General features: G+C 43.2%; 1 pseudogene; it reads left to right on the top strand.

Moving 5' to 3' along the window:
- The first annotated feature begins 2,800 nt into the window (after positions 1-2,800).
- LOC112112494 lies at positions 2,801-5,693 on the top strand (annotated as a pseudogene).
- Positions 5,694-9,274: the final 3,581 nt, after the last annotated feature.

Below are 9,274 nucleotides of genomic sequence, written 5' to 3' on the forward strand. Positions count from 1 at the left end.
GTAGTAACAACTAATTTAGACCCATCATTTTATATGTATAGTTGGGATTACGTTTTCCAGTCTGCACTATTTTGCATTTATCAGTACTGAATTTAATCTGTCATTCTGTTGCCCAGTCACCCAGTTTTGTGAGATCCCTTTGTAACTCTTCACAATCGGCTTTGGTCTTAACTACCTTGATAGTTTTGTATCATCTGCAAATTTTGCCACTTCACTGTTTACTCTTTTTCCAAATCATTTATGAATATGTTGAACAGTACTGGTCCTGGTTCAGACCCCTGGGGGACACCACTATTTATCTCTCTCCATTCTGAAAACTGACCATTTATTCCTACCCTTTGTTTCCTATCTTTTAACCAGTTACTGATCCATGAGAGCACCTTCCCTCTTATCCCATGACAGCTTACTTTGCTTAAGGGCCTTTGGTGAGGGATGTTTTCAAAAGCTTTCTGGTACAGAAGCTGATTTAAATGATAGGTTACATACCACAATTAGTAGTTCTGCAATTTCACATTGGAGTTCCTTCAGAACTCTTGGGTGAATACCATCTGGTCCTGGTGACTTATTACTGTTTAGTTTATCAATTTGTTCCAAAACCTCCTCTAATGACACCTCAATTTGGGACAGTTCCTCAGATTTGCCACCTAAAAAGAATGGCTCAGGTTTGGGAATCTCCTTCACATCCTCAGCCATTAAGACCAATGCAAAGAAATCATTTAGTTTCTCCACAATGGCCTTATTGTCCTTGAGTGCTCCTCAGCCCATGACTATAGCATTTGATTTTGGGAAAGGGAACTACACAAAAATGAGGAAGTTAGTTAAACAGTAATTAAAAGGTACAGTGCCAAAAGTGAAATTCCTGCAAGCTGCATGGAAATTTTAAAAGACACCATAACAGAGGCTCAATTTAAATGTATACCCCAAATTAAAAAACATAGTAAGAGGACCAAAAAACTGCCACCGTGGCTAAACAACAAAGTAAAAGAAGCAGTGAGAGGCAAAAACTGGAAGTTAAATCCTATTGCGGAAAATAGAAAGGAGAATAAACTCTGGCAAGTAAAGTGTAAAACTATAATTAGGAAGCCCAAAAAAGAATTTGAAGAACAACTAGCTAAAGACTGAAAAAGTAACAGCAAAAATTTTTTAAGTACATCAGACGCAGGAAGCCTGTTAAACAACCCGTGGGGCCATTGGACAATTGAGTTGCTACTATTACCAAGTGGTTCAGCTATATTCACCTCTTGGACCAGATCCTGTGGTCCACTCCTTCAACTTGTCACCATTCATATGCATGCAGTACTAAATGTGTCTCTCTTCCTCTGTTTATATTCCCCCTCCTCTTTTTATTGTACTGTAGTTTGCTTTACACAACACAAATAACCATAAAGCAGTAATATTCAGAGGTTTACTAACACAGCATAAATATTTATATGTATCCTGTATTGAAGTCTCTTCTCCAACTGCATATATGCATATGTATAATGTGGATCTTTGTACGTTGTCATATAAAAGAACAAATAGAGATAAGAGAGAGACATATTTTCTTTCATTTAATACACCCATACCATTTAATATACCCATTCATTTAATACACCCATTTCCTTTGAAGATTCACACTTTTGTTGGCTTTTAGTTCTCTGCACACGTTGGGCTTGATAGTAAAGGTACGTAGTGCACTAGTCTTCCACTTCAGGGAACTTAGGTTCAAGTTCTGATTTTGATCACGCATGAAAAAGGAGCTCAGTGGTTTCATCATGCTCTCTAGTGGTTGCTGGTCTGCTGAACAATAGGCATTCTATGCTTGAGAGGGCCAGGACTAAAAAACATGCTCTCTGGTCAATTTCATTAATCTCTCATTTATGAGCATCGAAGTGTAGACATCTTTTTCCTACACTCACAAAATTCTTTTTTGCATAACTTCACCAGCCATACATTTAATGCACTTTTACCAAGCCATTTTACAGTCACCTGTGAGTGAAGATTACTGATTATCTAGAACTTTGGAGGTTGGACTATCACCCAAAAGTCTGGATATTTACCAAAGGCCTTGATCCAAAGACCTTTGGAGTCAATGGAAAGAGACTCATTGATGTCAGTGGACTTTGAATCAGGGTTGTGGGCTTGTAAATCTGGTCTGGAACTCTCACGAGACTAGGCTTTCTTATGCACTCTGGCATTTCAGCTTTGGTCTGGGGTGGATCCTTGAAGGTAAAAGTTATGAATAATAATAATAATTAATAATTATTAGTTAATTTTAAACTTTTTTTCTCATTGTTATTGAGTGAACTTTTTAGCAGTTCAAAAAAGGTTTGGTTCAAGTTATGAGTGAAGGTCCAGATCAGGATTACTCATACTACTTTCTCATTCCTGTTGATAGTTCAGTGAAATTTGAACTGAGATTCAAAGAAAACAAGTGACTTGGCCTTGTGGTAATAGCACTGGCAGAGAATTATTAACCCATTTATTAATCTCCAAGAAAGAGTTGGAAACAGACAGTAGCCTCATTTATCAATATTACTTCAGATTATTTCTGAAATATGCCTATATCTGTGTGGAGTGTTGCACTGAGGAGTTGCAGAGATGTGGAGGAGTCAGTGCTGCGATTTCTCCTGTGCTGGGGTCAGGAGCATTTGGATATGGGGACACTGGTGCCAGGAGGCACGAGCTGCCTTGGCCTTTGCCAATTGGCTGCCCACTGGAAGTCTGACTCTGGTGTGGCTGTGACTCTAACTCAGAGTGCTGAAGAGTACCCATCTCTGCCGCTTTCAATGGCAACCTGCTGTCACTCTTCCCTCAGGCAATGGGAAAGAGACTCTTGGACCAGATGCTGATCTTTTCTAGCCTGTCTGCTTTCCAGTCCTTTCACATCACGATCCTGGAGCTCAACTCTGCTGATAACCTAACAGCACTCTACAGGCTGCACTTCAATGAGTTGGTCAGCACCATCCCAACTAAAGGGTTTAACTCTGAGAAAGTCAAAGGGCTGGTCTACACTTACCCCCCAAATCGAAGTAAGGTACGCAAATTCAGCTACGTGAATAACGTAGCTGAATTCGACATACCTTACTTCGACCTTACCGCGGTTCAGACGCGGTCCACACGCGGCAGGCAGGCTCCCCGTCGACTTCGCGGTACTCCTCTCGCTGAGCTGGAGTACCGCAGTCGACGGGGATCACTTCCTGGTTCGATTTATCGCGTCCAGACCAGACGCGATAAATCGAACTCGGAACTTCGATCCGCAGCCGTCGAACTACCAGGTAAGTGTAGACTAGCCCAAAGTGACTCAGGGAACTTAAACCGTCACTTTCCATTTCTGGGACATAGATGGCCCAGAGAAACTAAGGCCCCTGTGGAAGTTGTACACAAGGTGCACAGATGACATTGTGCTTGTGGTGGACTCTGTCCACACCAAAAGGAGGGAGGAAGCCAGCACAACTTCATAATGTTACTAGGGTATCAGAAGTTCAAACAGTGCCTGTCCTCCTAGTTGCTAACAAATAGGAGATGAGGAAGTCTTTCTTTCTCAGCAATTAAAAAGGTGTTATGAAGGAGCGAGATGAGCTTTTCCACACCACGGCATCTGCAGCCTACCTGTGCCATCATACAGGATGGACTCGAAGAGGAACTCAATGAAGTACAATTGACTCTGACCTTTAATGATTTTTTTTTTTATTGGCAAATCATGCTTTGAGTACATTTATTTATTGAATTTCATTCCCTACATTAACATTCCATTAGACCTGCATCCTTGACTTTACTCCCTCCCTCCCTGATTACCTATTGGAGGACCTGATCCAAAGCCCACTGTAGTCAATGGGAATTTTTCCATTGGTTTCAATAAACTTTAGATCGGGCCCTTTGGCTCTAATCAACAGGAAGTATTTCTCTCTGTTGATGAACCATGGATTATCTGCAAGCCATCTTGGCTGTCAGACTGGCTCCAACTTTTGACCTTCGACTGAAATTCTCCTCAGCAGCAAAACCACATGGCATGTTAGGAAAGGCAGAAATGGTAAAGGTCTCTGCAGCTCTAACAGGTTTACAAGATGCCTCTGGTAACAAGTATGTCTAACATCATGAGCCAAGACGTGCTACATTAAGCCTTCGACACCATCATCCAGGATACCAGAGAAGGCAAAGTTCTGACTAATCCAATTGTCATATATTGCATAGCAAATAGGTGACGGCATCCAGGCGAATACTTTGTGAGTCTTGTTAAATTCGGGGATCTTTGGGCTGGAACAAGTTCTGAAACTGAAACATATTTGATATGCTATTGCCCATTGGGGATAAAAGTGTTTGAGAGGACTATGCATTGTGGAAAACTAAATACTTAAGGATCACTGGGAGATACCTCACTTAATCAGTTCTCTACCATTGTAGGGGCCTTGGCCATTGGTGCACCACAGTCCCTCCTATTCCCTGCCTGTGGCACATAGAAGTTTAGTTTCCTGAGGGCTGTAATACTTTGTTCTAATGTCCATTGTTGGGTTTAGTGTGGGGATCCTGAGTGGTGTTGGTGGCCTATGATATACAGGAGGTCAGACTAGATGATCTGGTGGCCTTACATGGTATGGGTATGTCAACACTGCATGTGGGAGTGAACCTCCCAGCTCCTGCGGATCTGTGTAGTGGGGCCCATGCTAGTGCTCTAAAAATAGCTGTGTAGATGATGCTCTGATGTTGCAACTTGGGATCGCATGCCCACCCCCAGGCTTCAGAGCCTGAGCTCTAGCCCAAGCTGCAACCATGCTCCCAGATGCTATGATGCTAAGAATGAAGAGCCATCTCCACCCATGCCTCTCAACCTTCCAGGCCTAAATTTGAGATGCAATATGGGACAAAGACTCAAAGCAGGGGACACCAGAAACAATTCTTGCAGAAAACTATGACCTCCTGTAACCTCAGTTCAACTCTTCTTTATTTCTGATGTAAATTTTCAAGTATGAAAGTAATGGGAGTGGAATGTAGGCAACTTTGGGACTAACGTTAGTGATCTCGCTAAAAATGAGGGACAGTGGAGGGGTATGTATACAGTGGACTGCTAACTAGCAGAAAAGCACTAAGAGTTGCTTGGAAATTTCTTTTCCGCAGATTGCAGGCCTGTGCTACTAGTGTAGGAGCTTTGAGTCTTTGTGCCCAAAAGCAGGTTTGGTGCGTCACTGTACATTCTGCTGCCAATGAGTCACTTGGGGAATGTGGATTCGAGGAAAGGAGATACTATAATTTACACGGTGCCGTATTTCTGCAATTCCCTCATTCAAGCAGATATTTCAAAATGTGGATTCTGTAAGCAATTTATTGTTATATTGCTCACTGGTTATTTATAATGCTTATTTGTCTGCATGATGCATGTTTACGAAAGCCAGTTAGAGTGGACTGTGATATTTAGGGTATCACAATTTCAAAGGAGAAAGCTTACTTTATAATCTCTTTCCCTCAAATGCGTTTGAGCAGGGATTACTTCAGGGAAATACAGAGGAGTCAGCAAGAACACACTCAGCAATTACTTTAATATAATCAAACTATCAAATTACCTAGGTGGCAGTGTGAAATATTCCCAGGCTGGTTTCCTGATGACAGATTACAGGAATGAAAATATTTCCAGGTTTGTATCATCTCACTTTCAGCTGGATTTAAAGCTAGGGAACACTATTTGTTTTCTAATTCAGGTTGAGTTTCAATACGAGTAACAGATTGGGGGGGGGGGATAGTTCAGTGGTTTGTGCATTGGCCTGCTACACCCAGAGTTGTGGGCCCCCTCCTTGAGGGGGCCATTTAGGGATCTGGGGCAAAAATCTGTCTGGGGATTGGTCCTGCTTTGAGCAGGGGGTTGGACTAGATGACCTCCTGAGGTCCCTTCCAACCCTGATATTCTATGAATATAATAGAAATCAGAAGCAGACAAGATCTGTTAGGTCAGCAAGTTCCTCCCTCTGCCACTGTATGTCCTTTCTAAAGCTTTTTCCATTTGAACTGTAGGGTTTGATTCTCCCCCCATGTTATTCTTACACTATGTAGTTATTCCTGATTTACACCAGTGATAGTGAGAGGAAAATCAAACCTTCAAGGACATAGATCTTGGTCTCTGTCTCCATGCCTTTTGTGCCATGCTGGCAGAGAGCAGCCCTCATAGGACAGCTGGGGAATTCCTCGGTGATGTAAAGCCATCATAGCTAGCTATCTCTTTACCTCCTGCTCCTGGTTTGTTGATTGAAGAGTTAGGATTTATGCCTCATCTGGAGCTTGGTGGATGATTGGGTCTCTCAATCACACATCATTCATAATTTTGTATGAATTTGAATGGAGTTCAAGGAGACCTTTTATCAAAACCCTGCCTCTATTTTGCAAAAAAAAAAGCCCCACAGAAAGGCACAAAAGCACCTGAAGGAAGTTTCAAAGGGACTCGACTAATGACAGGCCGATGACACTACTACCGTTGCAGTCTCCATGGAAAACTGGTTTGATCTAAATAATGAACTGAAACCACACAAGGACAAAAATCAAAAATGCTATTTAGAATAGTAATGGGACTTTTCTGCTACTCAGCCAGCGTGGCCAATCCTGAATACAGTTGCCATAGGGTGAACCCAGAACAGGGAGAAGAAGCTGAAACATAGGTGCTGGAAAGGAATCCTAAATTTCTCTTCTGGCATTCAACATTGAAGATCCAGTTTTCTACTCCAGATCTGTTTGCAAAGGAGGTTCTGTCACGATGCACCAAGGTAGTGGGAAATTGTGAAAATCAAGTCAGAAAACAGGACAGAGTCAGAATTTTGTCCATTCTTAAAAGATCTGCTGCACTCCTCTCCAGCCAGCACAGGATCAGTCAAACATGTTTTTTGCACACATGGATTGGTTTGATCAAAATTTCAGATGAGACTAGGTGCTGAAAAAAAAGCAAAAAACATGGCAAAAGTGCATGAATATCTCAAAGCAAACACCAAAGTGTGATCGGCCTAACTAGTTATTGGACTAGAGGCTCGAGAATTGTGTTTTGGTGTTTTAGTTACAGAATTGCAATGTTTTTATTTTGCACAGGATCTGTGCCTTTCTGTGACCAAGCAATAACAATATGTATGGAGCAAATCATATTGGAGTGATTCATAAAACCTTCAGGGTTGGTTCCTGCCAATTTTGAGACCGTCACAACAATCCAGGGCAACTACTTCCTCAATGGGGTCTTCAGGTGGCAACCAGAAGCCCTCCTCCCCGCCTTCAGAGTCTTTCAGGGACAGTTGGCAGACCCACTTCCCCATCTCCAACTTCTTGCTGTGGCCATGCCCGCTCCCAGCTAAGGCACATTGTCCTAAACTTCTGGAGATGACTACCTGACTTCTCCCTGATCATGGAGCATGATGGAGGCCCTGTGCATTTTAAGCATTGAGAGCTGTACTGGGTTCTTTAAAGGTAAAGCCACGCAGGGGTTCTTTGTGCATAAGGGCATGGCACCAGTGCTGTTCACTCTGCCTGCAGAGCGTACAGGTGGGAAGAATGCCCCTGGTGGTGCTGGGGGAAGCATGCTCAAAGGCAAGTCCTCCAGCTCCCCAAGTGATCCTCCCATGCCAGCTGCCAACCCCCAGCCTGTGCAGAAGGCAGTTAGGCCCATGGCCCTGCTCTGCTCCTTTGAAGTGTCTATAGGTGGTGACAATACTTCCCTGGACCTTGCACTCAAATAACACAAGGTCTGCTCTTATGATCTCTTCCTGTGCAGGTGAGCACGGAGAAAGGGTTCCTTGAGTCTTGTGCACCTGGGAGCATTTTAATAGAGCTGTGACACACAGGATTGTTGGTATGGGGCTGTTAACCCTGAGAGCAGGAGGACATGGTTATATCCACTCCTGAATGGCAGGTGGCAGCATCCACTGGCCATGGTAGCTGTTACAGCCATGGTCAGAGCCTAAAACATCTGAACTTCACAGGATTTCACAGGCCTCAAGCTTGTGAATTCTCAGTCCTCCTGAGGACTGTTGTTCCATGGGTACTGTTCACTGTGTGATCCTTGTCCCTACTTTTGTATTCAAAAGTGATTGTAATTGTGGCCCTTTGACTTCTTTGTCAGAAAATTCTGTAGGTTCATTTTCTGTTGCTCTCCGAATTGGACATAGCCAACGACTCACGCTACAGCAGTGTGAATTAGTGCTCCAAAGACAACCCCCAGGACAGAAATGCCTGTGCAAGTAGAAGCTCTTAGAGCGGAAACCTGAACTGAACCAAGAGTTGAGAGCAAGGGCTGCAGTGAGCAGGGAAATGCGAGGACAACTGGAAAACTCGACAAGAGACATCAAAAGGAGGAATTAAAGTTACGATTTGAAAAAGTAAATTTCAAAGCCCTTTCCATCTGGCTGCACTGATTGCAGTGGAGTGAGGCAAATGGAGAGAAAGCTGTATCGAAAGGGAAATGAGACTTGTTAGACATGAGTTGGGCCAGAGAAATGGTGTCAATTTATTGGGCACTGCAAAGCCTGCCTAAAATTGCTGCCTGAGGGGAAGAGAGACAGTGCTAAGGAGAGAGGGGGAAATAAGAGGGTTAAAAATTGACATAAATAAAACCCACCTTACTGTAGCTAACCATGCTCCTTCTAGCTCCTCAGCATATAAATTACACTGACTTAGACTCTCCTACACACTACTAGGGTGGGTGCAAGTGTATCTAAGGCAGTATAATTGAGTCTGAGTTAATATAGTGGGGTATAAGTTTGATCCCCTTTCACATCACTTCTGAATGTACCCTCCCACCCATGCCACTTCTCTCAGGAGTATGACTGGTAGCCTTAATAGCCTGACCAAATACAACCACAGTCTGCCCAACTCAAATCTCCTTGCAGTGTCACTTGGACACAGTATTCTTTTTCGCGTCATGTCCCAAACAACTGGGGCCTATTTCCAAATTCTACTTCAGAGGTGGTTCCACTACAGTGGTTGTTGAAGTGACCTGTGTATTTGTGAAGCCCATTGAGATCCTTCAAGGTAAAAGTCTCTGTATTGCTGCCAAATATTATTTTGCTTTCACACATTGGAATATGCTTGCCAATTTCCTAGTCGTTGAAAGGGCTATGTGAAAAGACTAAAGATGAGGAAGCAACTTTAAACAGGATGCTGTAGAAATTAATCTGTAACAGGTTGTGCTTACCACCATGGTGCCTCCTGCTGGTTGCTCTGAGAATTAGGTCATTTCTAGCCATGGAGCGCCCTCTGCAGGTGGTGTCATGCCCATTGCGTGCTCTGCTGTGCTGTCTGGGACCCGCGTTGCTCTCAGACCACAGCATCCTCT

The sequence above is a fragment of the Terrapene carolina genome, unplaced genomic scaffold (genome assembly GCF_002925995.2).
Source record: "Terrapene carolina triunguis isolate 2854851 unplaced genomic scaffold, T_m_triunguis-2.0 Scaffold58, whole genome shotgun sequence".
NCBI classification, from domain to species: domain Eukaryota; kingdom Metazoa; phylum Chordata; order Testudines; family Emydidae; genus Terrapene; species Terrapene triunguis.